The 20991-nt window shown below is 42.0% G+C and overlaps 1 protein-coding gene across 14 annotated transcripts in view; it reads right to left on the minus strand.

Moving 5' to 3' along the window:
• Window positions 1–20991, minus strand: part of LOC143996687 (poly(rC)-binding protein 3-like) — a 1318080-nt gene that overhangs the window by 1120995 nt on the left and 176094 nt on the right. For 13 of the 14 annotated variants that reach the window (XM_077491910.1, XM_077491906.1, XM_077491899.1 and 10 more), the window contains exon 2: window positions 2921–3029. The exons of the other annotated variant lie outside the window; for it this stretch is intronic. The gene's annotated coding sequence lies outside the window, so the exon portion shown is untranslated. The remainder of the gene's footprint in view (window positions 1–2920; window positions 3030–20991) is intronic. 14 annotated transcript variants of the gene reach the window in all.

Here is a 20991-nt window from a genome sequence, read left to right on the forward strand (position 1 = left end):
AATGAGCTTCCAATCTAAAGTCCAAAACAAACTTTCTTACATTAGACACTATTTCGACATGAGACAAATAAAATGCCAGTATGTCTTTGGAATGTGGTGAGAAACCCACACAGGGAAGACATATAAACTTCAACACAATGGGAGATGAGACTTCTCAACATAAAGCAGCATGTTTGGGATTTTAACCCAGACACTTTTGGATGCTAAGCAGAAGTTCTAACCTCTAAGCCACGGATCTGCCACATGTGAGAACCTCCTACATGTAAATACACATATATACAAATAAATACTGCATTTCATTTGACATACAGGTGATGGAATTACATTACTCAAGACTTATTCTTCTTGATTTATTCTGTGATATTTGGTTGTTCTTTGTGGGCGAGTGTAGAATAGTGATATTACTTTTAAATTTTGGGGAATTACATTTTGATTTTTGATATTGCTACACATATCACATTTTTTGGGCTCAAATTATGATTACTTGGAAATAATAAAAAGCACAAAAAAAATTGACTCATTTTAAATTTGCAACAGCAATGGTATTATTTGTGGTATGTAAGACACCTGTGTCTATTTGGGTAAAGTTTGTTGTGATATGAGAGTAACAAGTGAAAGTGACAAAGAAAAATATATTTTACTAAAACATCAAAACCTTCCACATTCTAGCATTCTTAAAAACAAAATAGATTAAGTAGAAGCAACAATGTTGCAAAGGAAAATTAAGTTCAGAGAAAGATACATTTCATCTCAACATTAAAAGGATTTATTTGGGGAAGTTACATTTGTACCATTAGAACCAATGGCTAAAACTTGCATTGGGCTATAAGAGCGCACTTCCAAAAATGCTCTTTAACACAGTGCTAATTCTGGCATTTACTATAGCTCCCTGTAAAAAAATACATTGGAGCTAAAATGAGAGCTATTTGCAGGTCTGACCATGCTCAATTCTGTTAACACCTAGTTGTATAAAAACGGGGAATTTATCTCTTCTCAGACTTTTAAAGATATTTCAGTGTAGAAATCACTTTTTCACACAGTTTGAAAGTAGATTATCTTTAAATAATATACCACATATTTCAGTGCCATTTAGGCAATTATATCATGCTCCAAACATTATTTCCATGTGCACTACTCCAGGTTTTAGCAGAGTAAGGGTTTGGACGCTATTTGGAGTCAGGGAACTATAGTAAATTTGATTTTGGGAGTATTTTTTTTACCAGCGCTAGTGAATACTGTTTTAGCGATAATTAGCGCTATAGTAGTAAATGACCCCCTGTGTGTGTGTATATGTATATATATATATATATATATATATATATATATATATATATCGTTCCTTGAAAAAGTATTCATACCCCTTGAAATTTTAACATTTTGCATGTTACAACCAAAAATTGCAATTAGTGGACCTCCAGCTGTTGTAAAACTACAAGTCCCATCATGTCTCTGCTTCTGGGAGTCATGCTTGTGGCTGTCAGAATCTTGCTATGCCTCATGGGACTTGTAGTTCTGCAACAGCTTAAGGTCCGGTAATTGCATATCCCTGGGATAGACCAACACTAAGTGGCACAAAGTTGTGAAGCGGAAGGAAAATGATAAATGGTTTTAAAAAGACTTTACAAATAAATATGTGAAAAGTGTGGCGTGCTCTTGTATTCAGCCCCCTGAATTCAGCCCACCTTCCGGCAACAAGCCTATAATAAAATCCCAATAAAATACAATTACATTTTTGGTTGTTGCATGACAGCATGTGGAAAATGTCAAGGGGTATGAATACTTTTTCAAAGCACTGTATATAGAACTAAAAAGCAGTAATTGTGTAGTAATTGTATAATTGTGTAGTAATTGTATAAAAAGCAGTCATTTGTTTAGTTTATTGCTTTGTAATATAAAGCAAAACAATCATGCGCCAAAAAAAGGCATTTCATTTTGCAGGTTGAATATTATGCAATTTTGTGCTATTTATCCCTGGTTTTAGTCTGACAATCATCTATCCAGTATCCACTAAGTGCTGGTCCATCAATTATAATTAGCTCTCACAAAAAGGTAGCATGTGTCTATTGTACAATAAATTGTAGCAACAGAAAACCCTGTATCAGCGCTGTGTACGGATCATCTAGACCGAGGAGCAAGTCAATTAAATTAATCTGCTAATGCTTTTCTAGTTTCATTCGATAACAGACTGTTAGTCTCCTTGGCAGTATGCATGTTCTCAAGGAAAGCACTTCAATTATATCTGGCAATTTCCATCCAAAATCTCAGAGCAAGAACCCTTATGGTACAAATAGAAGCATGGCATTGATGGGCATTTTATTGTGTCTTCTCATATTTCAGAATGAAGATAACAATGTTTTTTAAGCAAAAAGCACACAATCGATTCAGTGAAGCTGAAATGAAAGCTGAAGACAAAAAACAGCTGGGATGAAATATAAACAAGCACATTTTCCTCAAATTAAGTATAATTTTTTTTAAAGAATCTTGCAGTTGGCATTCAATGTAATAATGCATAGGTTTTAATCAAGTATACCATATGTATAGCAGAAAATTTTTGTATTTTGTTTATTGCCATGAGCAGTGTGATTAAAGTAATCTATGAAATGTTCTCATACACGCAACATACTTTTGTATCTAAAATTGAAACTTGACAGCAAATTGGACATTTGTTATTGGAAACGATGACTGATTCAAGAACCTGTACAATAACATGCAAGATAGAAAATAAATAATATTTCAAAAGCTGCTATTTTTTTTGTAAAATTAAAAGTTGCGTGCAAAAAATTTTTTTTAAATACATATGGTCAAAGTATGTTTTAGAAAGGTGTGTCAAACAAAATATTATTTATTAACATCAATTATCATTCCATTTTTTATTTATTTTTTGTTAAGGAGTCAGAAAATAAAAACAAGAGAAACTTACATAGTCTGTGTCATATGCGTTGCTTTATCTTGGTGTAGCTCTTTATCATTTCAATACCTCCACATCACAGTTTTACCCTCTTCATGGACAGAAGCAAAAATAGTTACACCTGTAGGTTATACAGACAGGTATTTTATAAATGTACTGCATGTGCACTAAAGATATAATAATCAAATGTATTTTCTTATGCAGATGTGCCCAGTGCAATATGGTTGTAGTTTACTCTTCTATGTATACACAAATGTTTGTTTCTCAAACCATACTCTTTTTCTGTGTTATCAAGGATTGCAAGTCCCCCTTTAAGTGATAATCCATGTATACACAGCTATTAGATAATTCTCCAAGGTACAGATGAAATTTGGGAAAAGCAAATATTGTCTAAATACATAATACAAATATATTTAGGTATTCTCGCTTAAATCTTGGTGTCCTTTACATATTTTTTCTAGATCTGTGCAGTAATCTAATGTGAAATGTTCCAGGATGCCTATAGTGGGTGGACACATTGTAGATTTTTAGCCTTTGCGGGCATTGACAAATACATTTAAATGTAAATATTTGTGCCCAGGGTATAGCTTTTAAGCCTTGTACACACGCTCAGATTTTCCGCAGACAAAACAGCAGACTTTTGTCTGAAGGGCATTGGCCCCAAACTTGTCTTGTGTGTAAATAGCACACAATTGTTGGCCAACAAACGTGAACGTAATGACATACTACGTGGTTTTTAATCTCTTAGGCGCCATCCTTTGGGCTCATTCTGCTAATTTCATGTTAATAGAAGTTTGGTGAGTGTTTTTCGCACTTTTAATTTCTTGACTTTCATTTTGCGGTTTTCAGTTCGTTTCTGAATGGCTGCTCATCAACCAGACATGTTGCGGAATCGGAGGAGATAATGTGTTATTTATTATTGGCATTGGAGTTATTGCATTGGCCCAAGTCCAATCCAGGAACAGGAGGAGGAGGATTTCTTGGACCAAACATTGTTTGCTTTATTAATCGTGACCAATTATGTCATATGCCTTTGCTCCGGGAGCTCCAGGAGAATAATCCAGATGATTTCCGGCATTATCTCCGGATGACGGACCTCTGCTTTCACCAACTCTTGGCACTATTGACCCCCTATATTAAGAAGCAGGACACATGCATGAGGCTTTCATTTTATTTTTTGGTTGAATAATGATTTGATTTGGTATATTTTCTATATTTTTGCATGCATAGAATGCACTTTTTGGGTTATGTTCTATTGGCAGATAGCATGTCTAATATTATTTGTTTCCTTTTTTAATGCACAATAAAAAAAACTGTGGAGAATAATACTTGGCTATGTGTTTTACTTCAAATAAAAATTTGGGAGTAGGCAGTTACATTTTAAAAAATACAATGTAAAAGTAACAAATTATTTAAAGTTACAGATTTCTATGTGGCTAAAGTATGTGAACTTTTGGCTTTCTAAACTCATTTGTATGCAAGGTTAGAGTCAGAAGTTTTAATCAATGGGGTGAAAATTAGCTATAACTATAAGAGGCCCTGTCTTATTCAAAAAACAGAAATCAAGGTCGTTACTATCCACATCTAATCTTTACAGCTCATCTTTAACCAGTTGCCGACCGCCGCACGACGATGTACGTCGACAGCATGGCACAGGCAGGCATATTGGCGTACATGTACGTCCCTTGCCTCCCGCGGGTCGGGGGCCCGATCGGGCCCCCGCCCGGTGCCTGCGGCGGTCGGTTTTCGTCCGGGAGCGATCCGGGACGAGGGGGAAGCCATTCATTCATGGCCACCCCCACGCGATCGCTCCCGACGAATAGGAATCCCCCGTGACATCACTTCCTCTCCTGTAATGTAAACACAGGAGAGGAAGTGATGTATTCTCTCCTCCGTGTCGGTATTTTTCGTTCCGACACGGAGGAGAGCGGATCGGTGAGTTGCACCAACACTCTACACACACAGTAGAACATGCCAGGCACACTCACACCCCCCGATCACCCCCCCCAATTACCCCTGCCCCCCAGTCACAGTGACACCAATGTCATTTTTTTTTTTTTTTTTTTTTGCATTGGTGTCATTTGTGACTGTAATAACTGTTAGGGCAGTTAGGGTTAGCCCCCTTTAGTTCTAATGTACCCCCCTAACCCCCCCAATAAAGGTTTAACCCCGTGATCACCCCCCGTCGCCAGTGTCACTAAGGCTGGGTTCACATTGCAGCGGTTTATGAGAACGAATGTGATTCGCACCGCACTGCAGTGCAAATCACATCCGATCTCTGTGCGATTCGAGTTCAGCCATTCGCCGCACCCGCCACACCCGCCGCACCCGCCGCAAATTCGCACGGGACCCTTTTTTTGGCCCGCAGCAGAATCGGATCGCATGGGTGTTCACACCATGCGATCCGAGTTTGCAGATCGCACTGCGATATGCGAACTGATCTGGGGGTGTCAGTAACATTTCACTGACACTCCCAGCAGTCCGCATAGGGCAGTGTGAACTGCTGCCGGGAGGCATGCGATGCGGGAACCCGCTGCGGATTCGCGGCGTTTCCGCATCGCTCCAGTGTGAACCCAGCCTAATAAGCGATCATTTTTCTGATCGCCGTATTAGTGTCACAGGTGACGCTAGTTAGGCAGGTAGGTATTTAGGTTCGCCGCAGCTTTTTATAGCGCCAGGGACCCCCATATACTACCGCATAAAGCCCCCTGATTGCCCCCTAGTTAACCCTTTCACCAGTGATCACCATATAACTGTTACAGGTGACGCTGGTTGGTTAGTTATTTTTTTATAGTTTCAGGGCACCCGCCATTTATTACCTAATAAAGGTTTAACCCCCTGATCACCCGGCGGGTGTCATTTGTGACTAATAACTGTTAGGGCAGTTAGGGTTAGCCCCCTTTAGTTCTAAGGTACCCCCCTAACCCCCCCAATAAAGGTTTAACCCCGTGATCACCCCCCGTCGCCAGTGTCACTAAGGCTGGGTTCACATTGCAGCGGTTTATGAGAACGGATGTGATTCGCACCGCACTGCAGTGCAAATCACATCCGATCTCTGTGCGATTCGAGTTCAGCTATACAGATAGTATGGCTGAATTCGTGTCGCACCCACCGCACCTGCCGCAAACTCGCACGGGACCCTTTTTTTGGTCCGCAGCAGAATCGGATCGCATGGGTGTTCACACCATGCGATCCAAGTTTGCAGATCGCACTGCGATATGCGAACTGATCTGGGGGTGTCATTAACATTTCACTGACACTCCCAGCAGTTCGCATAGGGCAGTGTGAACTGCCGCCGGGAGGCATGCGATGCGGGAACCCGCCGCGCATTCGTGGCGTTCCCGCATCGCTCCAGTGTGAACCCAGCCTAATAAGCGATCGTTTTTCTGATCGCTGTATTAGTGTCACAGGTGACGCTAGTTAGGCAGGTAGGTATTTAGGTTCGCCGCAGCTTTTTATAGCGCCAGGGACCCCCATATACTACCGCATAAAGCCCCCTGATTGCCCCCTAGTTAACCCTTTCACCAGTGATCACCATATAACTGTTACAGGTGACGCTGGTTGGTTAGTTATTTTTTTATAGTTTCAGGGCACCCGCCATTTATTACCTAGTCTCACTAGTGTACCCCTAAATTTAGGGGTGTCTACTTTCCAAAATGGGGTCATTTGGGGGGGGTTTGTGCCATCTTGGCATTTTATGGCCTTCAAAACTGTAACGCCCTTAGAAAGCCTGAAGGCGGTGCTTGGTTTTCGGGGCCCCGTACGCGGCTAGGCTCCCAAAAAGTCCCACATATGTGGTATCCCCGTACTCAGGAGAAGCAGCAGAATTTATTTTGGGGTGTCATTTCACATATGCCCATGGCATGCGTGAGCAATATATCATTTAGTGACAACTTTGTGAAAAAAAAAAAAAAAGTTTGTAATTTTCCCGCAACTTGTGGCAAAATATAAAATATTCCATGGACTCAACATGCCTCTCAGCAAATAGCTTGGGGTGTCTACTTTCTAAAATGGGGTCATTTGTGGGGGTTTTGTGCCATCTTGGCATTTTATGGCCTTCAAAACTGTAATAGGTAGTGAGAAGTGAACTCAAAAATTTACGCCCTTAGAAAGCCTGAAGGCGGTGCTTGGTTTTCGGGGCCCCGTACGCGGCTAGGCTCCCAAAAAGTCCCACATATGTGGTATCCCCGTACTCAGGAGAAGCAGCAGAATTTATTTTGGGGTGTCATTTCACATATGCCCATGGCATGCATGAGCAATATATCATTTAGTGACAACTTTGTAAAAAAAAAAAAAAAAAAAAAAAAGTTTGTAATTTTCCCGCAACTTGTGGCAAAATATAAAATATTCCATGAACTCAACATGCCTCTCAGCAAATAGCTTGGGGTGTCTACTTTCTAAAATGGGGTCATTTGTGGGGGTTTTGTGCCATCTTGGCATTTTATGGCCTTCAAAACTGTAATAGGTAGTGAGAAGTGAACTCAAAAATTTACGCCCTTAGAAAGCCTGAAGGCGGTGCTTGGTTTTCGGGGCCCCGTACGCGGCTAGGCTCCCAAAAAGTCCCACATATGTGGTATCCCCGTACTCAGGAGAAGCAGCAGAATTTATTTTGGGGTGTCATTTCACATATGCCCATAGCATGTGTGAGCAATATATCATTTAGTGACAACTTTGTGTAAAAAAAAAAAAAAAAATTTTTTTTTGTCATTATTCAATCGCTTGAGGCAAAAAAATAAAATATTCAATGGGCTCAACATGCCTCTTATCAATTTCCTTAGGGGGTCTACTTTCCAAAATGGGGTCATTTGGGGGGGTTTTGTACTGCCCTGCCAATTTAGCACCTCAAGAAATGAGATAGGCAGTCATAAACTAAAAGCTGTGTAAATTCCAGAAAACGTACCTTAGTTTGTAGATGTGACAACTTTTGCGCAAACCAATAAATATACAATTATTGACTTTTTTTTTACCAAAGACATGTGGCTGAATACATTTTGGCCTAAATGTATGACTAAAATTGAGTTTATTGGATTTTTCTAATAACAAAAAGTAGAAAATATCATTTTTTTTCAAAATTTGCGGTCTTTTTACGTTTATATCGCAAAAAATAAAAATCGCAGAGGCAATCAAATACCATCAAAAGAAAGCTCTATTTGTGGGAAGAAAAGGACGCAAATTTTGTTTGGGTACAACATTGCATGACCGCGCAATTACCAGTTAAAGCAGCGCAGTGCCAAAGTGTAAAAAGACCTCTGGTCATTTACCAGCAAAATGGTCCGGTCTGAAAGTGGTTAAAGATGCGTGCCATGGCTCAAACAAGGAGATATATAAGGATTAATTAAAGTGGTAGTGAAGTTTCATTAAAAAAGAAAAAATGTTCACCCTGTAAGGTAATGGTAAAATTTGCCAGTATGCATAGCATACTAGCACGCTATGCAAGACTTGCCTTAAAACAAAGCCCCCCCAACAGCACGCTGTCATCACTTTCAGGGCTTCCTCCGTCTCTGGCCACTTGAGTGGCTGAGCCTTGATGAAGTCCCTCCTGTGCATGTGCACGGGAGCCAGGGCCATGGCACAGTGCTCTGAAAGGATGGCATGGCATGATGTCACCCACTGCTGAAGTAGTGAATGTCTCCTAAATGATGCACATTTAGGAGATATTCCTTGTACCTACAGGTAAGCATTATTACAAGCTTACCTGTAGGTACAAGTGAGCAAACAGTATTTACTACCTCTTTTAAACAGTTATTATCGTTCACTAGGCTGGAAAATATTACAAGATAATTTCCAAAAAGTCTGGACTCCAACAGTCCATTATCAAGGAGCTAAAGTACATGCACAGGCAATTCTACTCTAGGAGTGGTCAACAAAGATCACAAAAGCAAGTCATGTTAAATTCTGAGAGATATTAAATAATACCAGACTAACATCTAAGGTAGAAAAGGCCTCTCTAGCAATAGTGAATTCCAGTGCTTGTCCACTATTCCAGTTTTGAGTCTACCATTAGGAGAACAGTAAATAACATTGGTGTGAGGTTGCAAGCCACTACTATCCAAAAAGAACATTACCATCCATCTACAGTGTGCTAACAGCCACAAGTCAAATATAAATATATATTAGGCCAACATAAAACTTTATGACATAAGTTTGTTTGACATAAGGAAACAATGCATTCGAGCATAAGAACGTTATCTCAACTGTGAAACATAATGTGGCAGGATCATAGCTTGTACTTGCTTTGCTATTTCTGCACTGAGGCTGCTTGCTGTCATGGCTAGAACTATAATTTCTGAGTTGTGCCTGCAAATCTTAGAGAAAAATGTCAGCGTATCTGTCCATGAACTGAAGAGCAAGAAACATTCATGCAAGTCATGCAGTAAGACAATGACCCAAAACATACATGTTGATCAATCAAAGATTGGTTAAATTGGTTGGATGTAAAGACAGAAGTTTTTTTTTAATCTTAATGCATTCTATTTATTAAGATAAAAAACCTTCTGTGTGCAGAAGCCCCCCTCAGCCCTCCTAATACTTACCTGAGCCCCATCTTGAGAAGTGGTTAATCAATGTCAGTGAGCCAATAAGGAGCTGTGGCTCAGCTCAGGTGCCCCCATTGCAAGCTGCTTTCTGTGGGGGCACCCAACCAGCCAGGAGTGCCAAAGAGGGACCCCGAGAAGAGGAAAGTCTGAGCTGCTCTTTGCAAAACAACTGCACAGCGCAGGTGAGTATGACATGTTTGTTATTTTTAACAAAAAAATAAGACTTCAGTATGCCTTCAAATCAGAAAAAAAGCTAACATTTTGAAATAATTGAGTCATAGCTTCATTATACAGAAGCGTTGTGAAAGGACCTGAAGCGTGCAGTTCATGTGAAAAAGCCCTCCAATAAGCTACCCCAAGCTGATGTCAGGACTGCATAAAAGTTACCATAATGATTTCCTGCAGTTATCGGCGCTACATAACTAAAAAACAGATGTAACAGTACAATCATTTTTAATAGTTTTTCCTCAATAAATACATAAAATGAACAAGCAATATGCTTTTGACTTTTTTGTTAAATTAAATATTGAAAATTCAAGTGTCCACAAACTTCAAAAACAAAGGAATTAATTCAGTTAAAGGACAGTTAGGTGTGAATGTGAGGTCTCCAAGTTGAGCAAATGCCTGTGTTGCATGTAAGGTCACAAATATTGGATTGTTCTCTTCCTTTTGTTTTATGAAATTGACACGCTGTAGTCCAAATGCAGTAACACAGTCAATTGATCTGCTTAATTTGGTTTGTGAATTCCTGTGTCCCATAGGGGGTAGGACCTAAGGCTGCACTCAGTAGGTAGCACATAAATTATTGTAAACTGTGGTAGGAAAGAGCCAGACACATCGGTATCACCTGAATTTGAGGTGACATCACTGGCTGAATTCAAAATACGGATAACAAAGAAGAGTGTCAGTCTGTTGAGAGTCTCTTCAGTGATCGACAGAGTAACTGATGGCTACAGGTCCACTAGAAAATATATGGGACTGCTGAGACTATCTTTGCTTTCTGCACTGCTGGTACTTGTTCTGTGTAGCATTCCAGACACTGGGAGTTTTACTCTATTTTCTCTGCTCTACCTTCAACTACTGTCTGTGTGGCCCTGACACTGTGGCCAGTACACACAGCCCTTCGAAGACCCACAAAGGCTTTGTGAAGGGCATCTGTCCTCGATATCTTTTTCCCGGTAACTCTGCCTGGACTTCCTCTGCTGAGGCCACTGTTGGCTGTTGAGCACCTAAATTACTGCCCTGTGATCCTGGACATTGCTGTACTGAATTGTGGCCTGCTACTTACTGTGCACTATTGCCGCCCTGTTATATTTTCGCATATCTCTAACATATCTCTCCCCTGACTTTTTTCTCACTGCACCTCCAAATTAGATCAGACCCTGGTTGGTGGCTGGATCATGTGAGAACAGTTGTGTGGATGTATGGAGCATCCTGTGGTGTCCAGAAGCCTTCCAGAAGGGATTGAATGGTCACTGAGCCCCCAGCTATTGCCACACATATTCAGAGGATTGATGCCTGGAGAGTTGGCCCTGCCTTTGGTGAGCAATTGCATTGGACAGGAGCCCTGCTATTGGCGGGTGGTTGTTAAGTGTGCCCAGCATGGATACAGTAGCTGCGTTCCTGCCTCTGGGATTCGGGTGGCCCTGCAGGTGCATTGACAGCCCTGTGCAAGATATGTAAGTATTTTTGGCTTGAGGCTAGCAGAAGGGTCTTGACCAGATGCCATGCAGTGGTCAGACACCATATTGATGTACATTGCAGCATTTTATCAAAGTTTGGTGCAGCCTCCTACCTTTTCTTTTTTCTTCTGTCCTGAACAGATAACTGTTTGCTTCAGCATGTTTCTTTGTTCCCACGTGGCAGGGTCTGGTTCATTAGTCACCTGTTGGACTAATGAACCAGACCCAGTGCTCTGATGTGGGAACCTGTAGTGTCAACTTTCCTTTATCAGTGGTTAACCCTTTAGGGGGTTTTCTCACCTAACAAACAGAAACTACTATTACATTGTATTTTTTTTTACAGCTTAGGAACTTCAACAGCTGCAGTTTGAATTGGGAAAGTTATTTTTAAATTATTACATGCCTTGAGTAGCAATTGCACATGATATAATATTTTTTTTCTCATACCAGTGTGGAGTTTTCCCTTAGACATGCACAGTGTTTTTTTAGCAGGGATTTGTTTATTTTATCATGCCAGATCCTTGTGCAGCCAACAATCTAGTGCAGGAATGTCCAAACTTTTTTCAAAGAGGGCTAGATTTGATTAAGTGAACATGCGTGAGGGCCGACCATTTTGCCTGACATTCTTTGAACCATTAAAATTCGGTCTAAGTGTGTTCGTTCGAACACTAATACACTGCCCAACAAGAATTCTATTGCCTTTGTGGCTGTGTGTGGTAAAGAGATGAACTCAAGTGTATTATTTATTGGCGTATAACACGCACCTTCGCTTTAAGAGGGAAGCTTCAGGAAAAAAAAAAATATTTAAATAAAGAACTGTGAAGCAAAATAAGGGCCAGTGCCCATCTGCAGATCCACAATTGCCAGGAACGCAGCGCCCACCATTGCCAGGAATGCAGCGGCCAACATTGCTAGGAATGCAGCGCCCACCATTGCCAGGAATTCACTCACCATTGCCAGGAATGCAGCCACACCATTGCCAGGAATGCAGCCCCACCATTGCCAGGAATGCAGCCCCACCATTGCAAGGAATGCACCCACCATTGCCAGGAATGCACCCACCATTGCCAGGAATGCAGCCACCACTGCTGGGAATGCACCCCCACCATTGCTGGGAATGCATCCCCACCATTGCCGGGAATGCACCCTCACCATTGCTGGGAATGCACCCACCATTGCCGGGAATGCACTCACCATTGCCGGGAATGCACTCGCCATTGCCAGGAATGCAGCCACCATTGCCGGAAATGCAGCCACCATTGCCGGAAATGCACCCACCATTGCCGGGAATGCACCAACCATTGCCGGGAATGCAGCCACCATTGCCAGGAATGCCGCCACCATTGCCAGGAATTCAGCCACCATTGCCAGGAATGCAGCCACCATTGTCAGGAATTCACCCACCTTTGCCAGGAATGCAGCCACCATTGCCAGAAATGCAGCCACCATTGCCAGGAATGCACTCACCATTGCCAGGAATGCAGCCACCATTGTCAGGAATTCACTCCCCATTGCCAGGAGTGCAGCCCCACAATTGCAATTGCCAGGAATTCAGCCACCATTACCATCAGTGCAGCCATGGAGGGCAGGACGAGTGCCAAAGACATCCTACAGGAGAACTTCCTGTTTACACAGCGGCGTCTTTAAGAGAAAGTCCCGCCTCCTCTGATGGACAGAACAGTCGTCCAATGGCAGAGATGGGACTTCCTATTACAGCTGCCGTGTAAACAGGAAATTCTCCTCCTGTGTGCACGGCACTCGTCCCGCCTCCTCCCTCCAAGGTAGCCTGACTATATATCTTTTGTGACCCCGGTGCTGGGAGATCGTCGGGGGCCACAAAAGATGTATATGTTTAAATAACCAGGCGGGCCGTTCAAAACGGGACAGCGGGCCGGACTTTGGACATGCCTGATCTAATGCCTCTAATCTGTGACTGCTCTATGCAAGGTTATAGAGGGAGGGGGGGCAATGTCTTCCTTACTGGTACCTTTACCTGGTTTGTCAGTCCTTCTGCGGGCCTCTAAAAGCTGTATATTCCTTAACTTCTTGCATTTCTTACTGACATTTTTTTCATAAAAAAAAATCGAATTTATTCATCAATTTAGGGCAATATGTATTCTGCTACATATTTTTAGTAAAAAAAAAACCCAATAAGTGTATATTGATTGGTTTGCACCAAAAGTATTGCATCTACAATCTATGGGTTATTATTATGGCATTTTTTTTATATTTTTTACTATTAATGGTGGTGAGTAGCAATTTTTAGCAGGCCTGCAACATAGCAGCGAACAAATTGGACACATAACTGACACTTTTGACACTTTTTTGGAAAGCAGTGACATTATTACAGTGCTCAGTGCAAAAAATATGCACTGTTACTGTACTAATGACACTGGCAGGGATGGGGTTAACATCAGGGGAAATCAAAGGGTTAAGTGTGTTCCTAGGGGGGGCTTGCTAGCTGTGTGGGGGTATCTCTGACTGAAGACAGAGATCGGTGTTCCTGCTTAGCAGGAACACAACATTTCTCTTCTCCCCTGTCAGAATCGCGATCTCCATTTTGCCTCTCTGGAGAATGATCGCAGGTGGCCGACGGACATGGGCTCCATCGGACCCGCTGATTGGCTCCTCTTCCAATCAGCATGCTCGTTTGCCCCCAGTGACAATTGCACAAAATGACATACAGATACGTAGTTTCAGGCAATAGAGCCGAACTGTGGCAGCACATCTGCAGGAAGTTGTTAAACTGTACCCTTCAAAGACAAGCTTAATTTGATAGTAAAAATCTCAGATTGTGTTTAGTCTGGCCTTCTGCCTCAGAATAAATGTCTGCTGAATGAAAGAAGAATGCAGCTCAACAGTTCTCCAAAGAAGTTTGCTCCTGCAGTTCTGTCTTGGAGTCCAGAAAGAATACAAAAAGGGAGTCTTTAAACAAAAATTCAGCAAAGAGCTGATGCAGTAGGATGCCTACAGGTCTTTTTCAGATTGTGCCACCCAAACATATCTTATGGGCACCTGGTTGTTCCTCTTCTGATAGTAGGGTACAGCTTTGATCTTGGACACTTGGACCATGTCCATCAGGACAAGCACTTCAAGCTATGTTTGGAGAATCACTCACTGTCAGGTCACCCAAGAGCCTGTGACAGATGCACTCTGTAGGAGGCAGAAGTGCACAGCTAAGATATTGGCCCTAGGACTGACTGCTGCGGATAGTACCCAGGGAGGTACAGAAGCAAGCCTACTGGATCACTAACACAGATCCCAGTGGGAGCTAGAGCATAGATTCCCCAGGGCGCAAATTCTAAGAGCCAGCAGGTGTTCACCAGAGCCTCTAGTGGTGAGGATGGACTGCGCTGCAGTCTAGTGCCAAGTCGCGGCCCCTAGGGTCTCACAGCTCACTCTCTCTGTAGGCTACAGGAGAAGGAAGCAGCAGGCTAGAACAACAAGGGTAAAGGGATAAGGCAGAGGTCAGGGTGACTAGCAGCCAGGAACAACAGAGTACACGCCAAAGGTTTAGGGACACAGGCAAGCAGGGATAGTCGGGGACACGCCAAAAGGTCAGGGTCACAAGCAGACATGAATAGTCGAGAACACACCATGGTCAGTAACAGAGACAAACTAAGCGCACACGGCAAGCAGGAAACAGGAAGCCAAACACACAATGAATACACAATGATTGATCAGCACTGCTGGCTTGCAGTGTACAGGCTAATATAGGGTTCCCTGATAGGGCCGGGAGTGGAGCCATGCTTAGAGGAGAGGTTATAAAAACAGCCAGGTGAGAGTGGCTGGCCTTTTAGTCTGAACACATGAGGAGAGGTAGGTTGACAGAGAAAGATTACTGCATAACCATGACAGTCACCTTGAAGCCTATGACTGTGCCAGGAGGAATCTTCTGATATACCTCTGTTTCTACATGTGTCAAGACATTATGCCATGGTGGTAGCCTCCTACTAGTGGTAGGAGGCTGGGTTATCCTGGTTTTCCACTCTCCACCTGTCAGTGTCTCAATCTTGATGATCAGGACCTTGGTTTCTCCCATCCCTATATTAAGGTGGTCTCAATGGAAGAGGCTTCATGTCCTAAAGGTTTTTTTCTCCAACGCTGGACATGCACCCAGCTATTCGTGTCTCACAAACAGTCCGATAAGGCCTTGAATGCTTGTACAGTAGTAGATCTTCTGTGCTGCAGAGCTCTAGCCAGTACAACTCCCCTGTTGGGAAGTTGTTTTTGAACATTCTGATTTCCTGGCCAGTCTTTATATACTCCCTTTTACCTTTTGTCTTCTGACAGCAGGTTCTTAAGTCTCAGATGAAGCTGAACAACAAGTGGTGTTCTACATCAGGGGGTAGGTCGGAATTTGCAGGGTCAGTCTACTGAGAGATGTAGATGGAGATGATTGTGGCCTGGGTGGAGAGTAATCTCTAACATTTTATTGAGTCTACATTCAGAACTTCTGAGAAGAATCCATATTTTGTGGCCAAATTGCGCTATTAGTGTTTCCTGCATCCAGGTTCCATAAAGTGGATTTCATCTCTGGGCAAGATTTCAGAGTTAGATCTGTTAACATCTCCTTAATATTATAATATTTCAAGCTGGAAAGCTTTTTCCAGAGGAGCATGGTCCTGTGACAGATCAGAAAAAGTCTCACAAGCTGTATACTTTTGCTTCAATTTGATCCATATGTAGTGGCCATAACCATTGCAGGGCGGCCTTGACTTATTGGGCTTACCGGTTACCTCCGCTTGGCTTGTCCTTCCACATGGTTCCCAGGGTTGATACCCAACAGCTTGAACGCTGACACAAATAAAGTCCTTTTAAAAGGTTTTATTTTGCAGTAGTAACATCCAATAACACAGCCTCTCACGGGAACAGAGGGCATGGGTGAAGAACTCAGGCACCTTAAACTGCACGTTTAGAAAAGTCTCTAATTCCACCCAGAGAGTAGCCACTCACAGCTGGGTACTTCAAGGCTGAACAGATCTCTAGCCAGAGATCATGGCAGTCAGCACATTGACTAAAAACGTGTTTGTTGTAACTAAGGGCGAACAGGAACCTTTTCCTCAGTACCTGGAATGTTCTCTGTCTCCACAATGGTACTGGAAAAAGTGAATTCATCAATGTCCTTCCCAACTCAATAACCAGGCACTTCTCAGGATGCCACTTGCCGGTCCTCCTCCGAAGAGTCCTCCCCCGGTCACTTCCGTGAGTTGTGGTGCCTCTTCAAGCCGAGAGCACACCCGGACACCTTGAATCCTCCCTCAGTTACTGCACCTCGGACCAGCAGGTTCTGAGACTCTGGAACAGACGGATCCCTACCCCAGACCAAGCAGGTCCATCAGGGGCATCTAACAGGAACATGTTGCGGGATGTCGAACACCCCGTGACTGGGACCCCTCACAGGGCTACCCCGGTTCTGGAACCAGAACAGACCACACAGGCCTCACAAACTCCTTTCATTGAACCACGTGACCTCCACTTCTTAAGTACCCCTTCCCAGACTCTTCAGCGGGCACTCCCGCTGATTGCTTCTGAGAAGGCTGATACCTAAAACATCCAACCAGGCCTAGTGCTAGCCTGTCATGTGCACCTCACTGTTCACATGACCTGGCAGAACTTCAAACACAGCCTGGTCAGGCTGAAGTTAAGGTCAACCTATGTAATTAACCCTCAGAACCCCTACTGTTCTGAGGCAAAAAACTAAATTTACATGCATGTGACATTTTGTCCAAAATGTCATCCGCTACACATATACAGTTGCTAAAGACCTTGGCATTACTCCACCTTTGTTCCACCCTTGTTCATCTCTTCCAGTTTTTCATCCTGAGGGGAAGAGACTAATTCGCCTGGGCTGTTTTTCTCTAAGCTGATATCTATAAATCCTACAACAGTGTAGTGTATTTCAATAAAATAAAAATACACTACATTGCCCATAAGCCTCATCCCAGTCGAAGTCACGTGTGTTGTGACGTAACGCGTAGGAGACCAGAGGCAAATCAGACACCGGAATAGACGCCCAGACACGAGCTTGGCGCTCGTTTTTACACCACTCTGTTTACATAACAAAATGTGAGTTTTTATTATCTTATCCAAATAAAATTGTATACCCTCTTTCAAAATACTACACCATGGTGGGCCTCTTTTATCTTTTTTAATACATTGAGCACCTTAATGATTTGAGCGATCCAAGACATCTAAACGCCCAGTGGAAAGAAAGGAAAAAAGGAAAGGACCATCCCTCCCCCCCCCCCTGGCTTCACTTTATATAGTGTACGAACGCCTAGGAAAGAATCGATCTGAAGGGACCCCTTCCCCCCATAAATATCCTGCTACATGCTGTTTACCTTACAGCAGTAAGGTAATCATTCATTATAACCATGGGTGTCAGTGACACTGAAGATCTACCTTTTTTGCACTTAAAGGCACAGTATCACCAAAATGTCAAGATAGCAGCACACAGTGTTCCAGTGAAACACTTGCACACCTGCACTACTATTGCACATTGGACCAAGGAATAACGTCCAATATTGCACTAAAAACTTGTTACACTTAGTTTGTTAAAAGCATTTTTTATTTAATTATCCGTTTTTCATTTACTTAATTTTTTCTTTGCCAAAACAAGTCACTTTATGAACTATTCACTCTTTGTATATGTTGCACAGTTTTAGAATCACTTGCAGTTACACTTTATATCATATTTTTTATTTTTTTTGCAGTATTGCACATGTTTGATATATATTTTATATTTGTTTTTTGCACAGTAGAAAAATTATTATGTCTCTTTTAACATATATGCCATTTAATTCAGGATATTATTTCATCTGCACTTTTGCACTTTATTGATGACCCTGATAAATGTTTGCTAGTTTTAGGCTAGGAAGGATCCTTGGTGACTGAAAGCTCTAGGTGGGATCACCTCCAGTCCAGTTGAAATAACGATTGAGACATTATGACAATCTCTTTAAGGGCCACATTGTTTGCCAGGAAGTTTGCCAGTATCAGAAACTTTAAGACCCTTTGGCGGCTTGCTGCTCCAGATGGGGTGTCTTTCAGTCCAGTTTTGAGTAAAGGCTCAGTAATGTAAGCAGCCACTCTAAGTGTTTTTTCCTTGGTCAGGAAGTTTGCCAGGATCTGGGCCATGGCATATGTGGGATCGGGTAGTGTTTATATCCATACTGAGTTGAAATCTGAGGTGACTTTGACATGTTTTGAGAACAAAAGCTTTGTTCCTCCCATATGCAGGACCACTAAGGATAACTGGTTCCATGCCCTGGATATTGAATGCTCACAAGCTACATCTTTACTTAGAGTTTTAGGACATCTCTTTGTCACTCTCTCTAGCAGAACCAGTGGGATGGAGATACCAAAAATCATTGCATGATGGGTCATTCTGGGTAGCCAACTGGCTTATAGGGCTAAGAGCTTGGTTCCTACAGAAGCAGTGACAACACACTCAACCAGGTGTGTGTAGACTTTGTAGGCTCATTGGGGTGTGTAGCTAGCTTCCTTATACTGTTAATTTCTATCTACAAGGTTCTGTTCTGATTGAAACCCCACTTTTTGCGGCCTTCCACACTTAATTTTTTTGAGCTAGTTAGTTTCCAAACGTATGCTGCCATGGAGTCTGTCAGTAAAATAGAAAATGTCCTATCAAATACTTACCGTTATTTTCCTTTCCTGATGGACCCCATGACAGCATGAGTTCCTCCTAGTGTCATGAGTAGGCTTGTTACAGAACGTAGCCTCTGGCTCAGCATCAACATTTTTGTGAGTGGAGTCCTATGGGGTAGGAGCGAGGGCCCAATTACCCCAAACATATGCTGCCAAGCATCTGCTGCCATGGAGTCCACCCGTTAAGGAAAATTAAGGTAAGTATTTGATAGGAAATTTTCAGTTTTTCATGTGTCACTCTACGAGTCAGGATGGGTGGGGAGTAGGTGATGGTTGTCCACTCTTGTAAGCACAGGGGTGCAGAGAGGATCCTGAAGGGCCTACAAAGGGGTAATTTATGCATTTATTATTTCATCATATGATCATTTTCTCAATAAACAATACATTTACTTATTGAAATAATGTGGAATAATTATATTTTGCCACTTTAAATACTTATTTAACTATTGAAACGTTTCATTCATAATACATCACATTTATTTCATGTATGTTTTTTATTCACTTTTTCATGCGAAAACCCCATGGAATTTTCTTTGAGAATGAACTTACAAATACAATATGTTGCAAAAGCAAAACAAAAAATGTATGACTAAACTTAGAGGATCTATAAATAAAAGCAATTAAGCCTTCAGAGAATTTCAAACATCATGATATCAATGAACTGACTGAAAGAGACTAGGAAATACTTATACTGTAAATGGTAAATATGTCCTTTATTCCCTGAGAGATGGTACACAATGGTCTCTATAAATGAAGACCTCTTTCACACTGAGGCGCTTTACAGGTGCTATAGCGCTAAAAATAGCGCCTGCAAAGCACCTGCAAAGCGCCTGTAAAGCGCCTCTCCTGTCACTCCAATGTGAAAGCCCTCAGGCTTTCACACTGGAGCGTGTGCTGGCAGGACGTCAAAAAAAGTCCTGCTAGCAGCTTCTATGAGGCGCTTTAGGAGCGGTGTATACAACCCTAAAGCTCCCCTGTCGGCACTTTTAACCCTTTTTCTCCTGGTAGCGGGGGTTAAAAGCGCCCAGCTAGCGACTGAAAATCGCAGCTAAAATGTCAGTAAACGTCACTAAAAATAGCGGTGCATTACCGTCGACACCGGGCATTGTGAGTGTGAAAGTGCCCTTATACTATCCCAAACAACATATAATATACAAATATTCAATTAAATACACCAGATTCCACTGGGAAGCTTACACATATTTCAATCTATTATCTTTTTTAATTACTACAAAATACATTGCAGAGATGTGGTTTTGTTTTGTATTCAATAGAATGAGTGGTAAAAGTATGTCTTTGTGTTGAGTACTGGATAAGAGCTTTTATAGGTAGTATGTTAAGTTCTTGGGAGAGAGAGAAGACCTTGTCCATCTCTTCCTTATGTTTTTATAAGAGCCAACCTTGGCTCTATTAACATTTAACACCAAATAATATAAACATTGCAATATTTCATTTTGTGCTAAAGTAAATCTATGGCAATTCTTATAAAGTTATACTGTACATTGCAATATGCCTGAGAAATCTGACAGCCTAAGCTATCAGCACATACCTTTCAAAATCTGACAGTAAAGAATCCTATAACCCTCCAAAAAAGGATGAAACATATCATGGTCATAAGCACGCCTCCATGTATGATTGCTCAAGCCTGATGATTGGAAGTAGTTGCACTCGGCAAAGAACTGTGTGATTCAGGTAGAGAAACATGCCCAAGCTTCACAACTAGGAGGTTTGGGGTGCCCTAAGCAGCACTGAGCTGTCAGATCTTACAAGCTAAAGCATGTGCAGCTTCCCCTATTTAACATTTTGTCAGTTTATAACTTTTGGGGCCCATTTACATGTATCAGTTGTGGTGCTTTGCCGTATCATGTGTGTTGTTGCAATACACACCAAAGCACCATAACTGACATTTCTTTTTAATGGCATACCAGCGCACTAATGAAACACAGTTTCGACACACATGGATGCATTCTGGCATGGTGCATTGTAAAAAAATGTGTTTGTCACATCTTGGTTTGTTACATAGTTACATAATTACATAGTTAGTAAGGATGCATAAGACACCAGTCTATCCAGTTCAATCTGACTGAGTGAGTGTGTGTGCATGTCTTTGTTTATGTCACTACCGTTTTCCATATCCCTGTACAGTATGTTCACTAAGAAACACATCTAAAAGCTTTTTAAATTTAAATTTATC

The sequence above is a fragment of the Lithobates pipiens genome, unplaced genomic scaffold (genome assembly GCF_037356315.1).
Source record: "Lithobates pipiens isolate NorthernLeopardFrog02 unplaced genomic scaffold, aLitPip1_a1.2 Scaffold_19, whole genome shotgun sequence".
NCBI classification, from domain to species: Eukaryota; Metazoa; Chordata; class Amphibia; order Anura; family Ranidae; genus Lithobates; species Lithobates pipiens.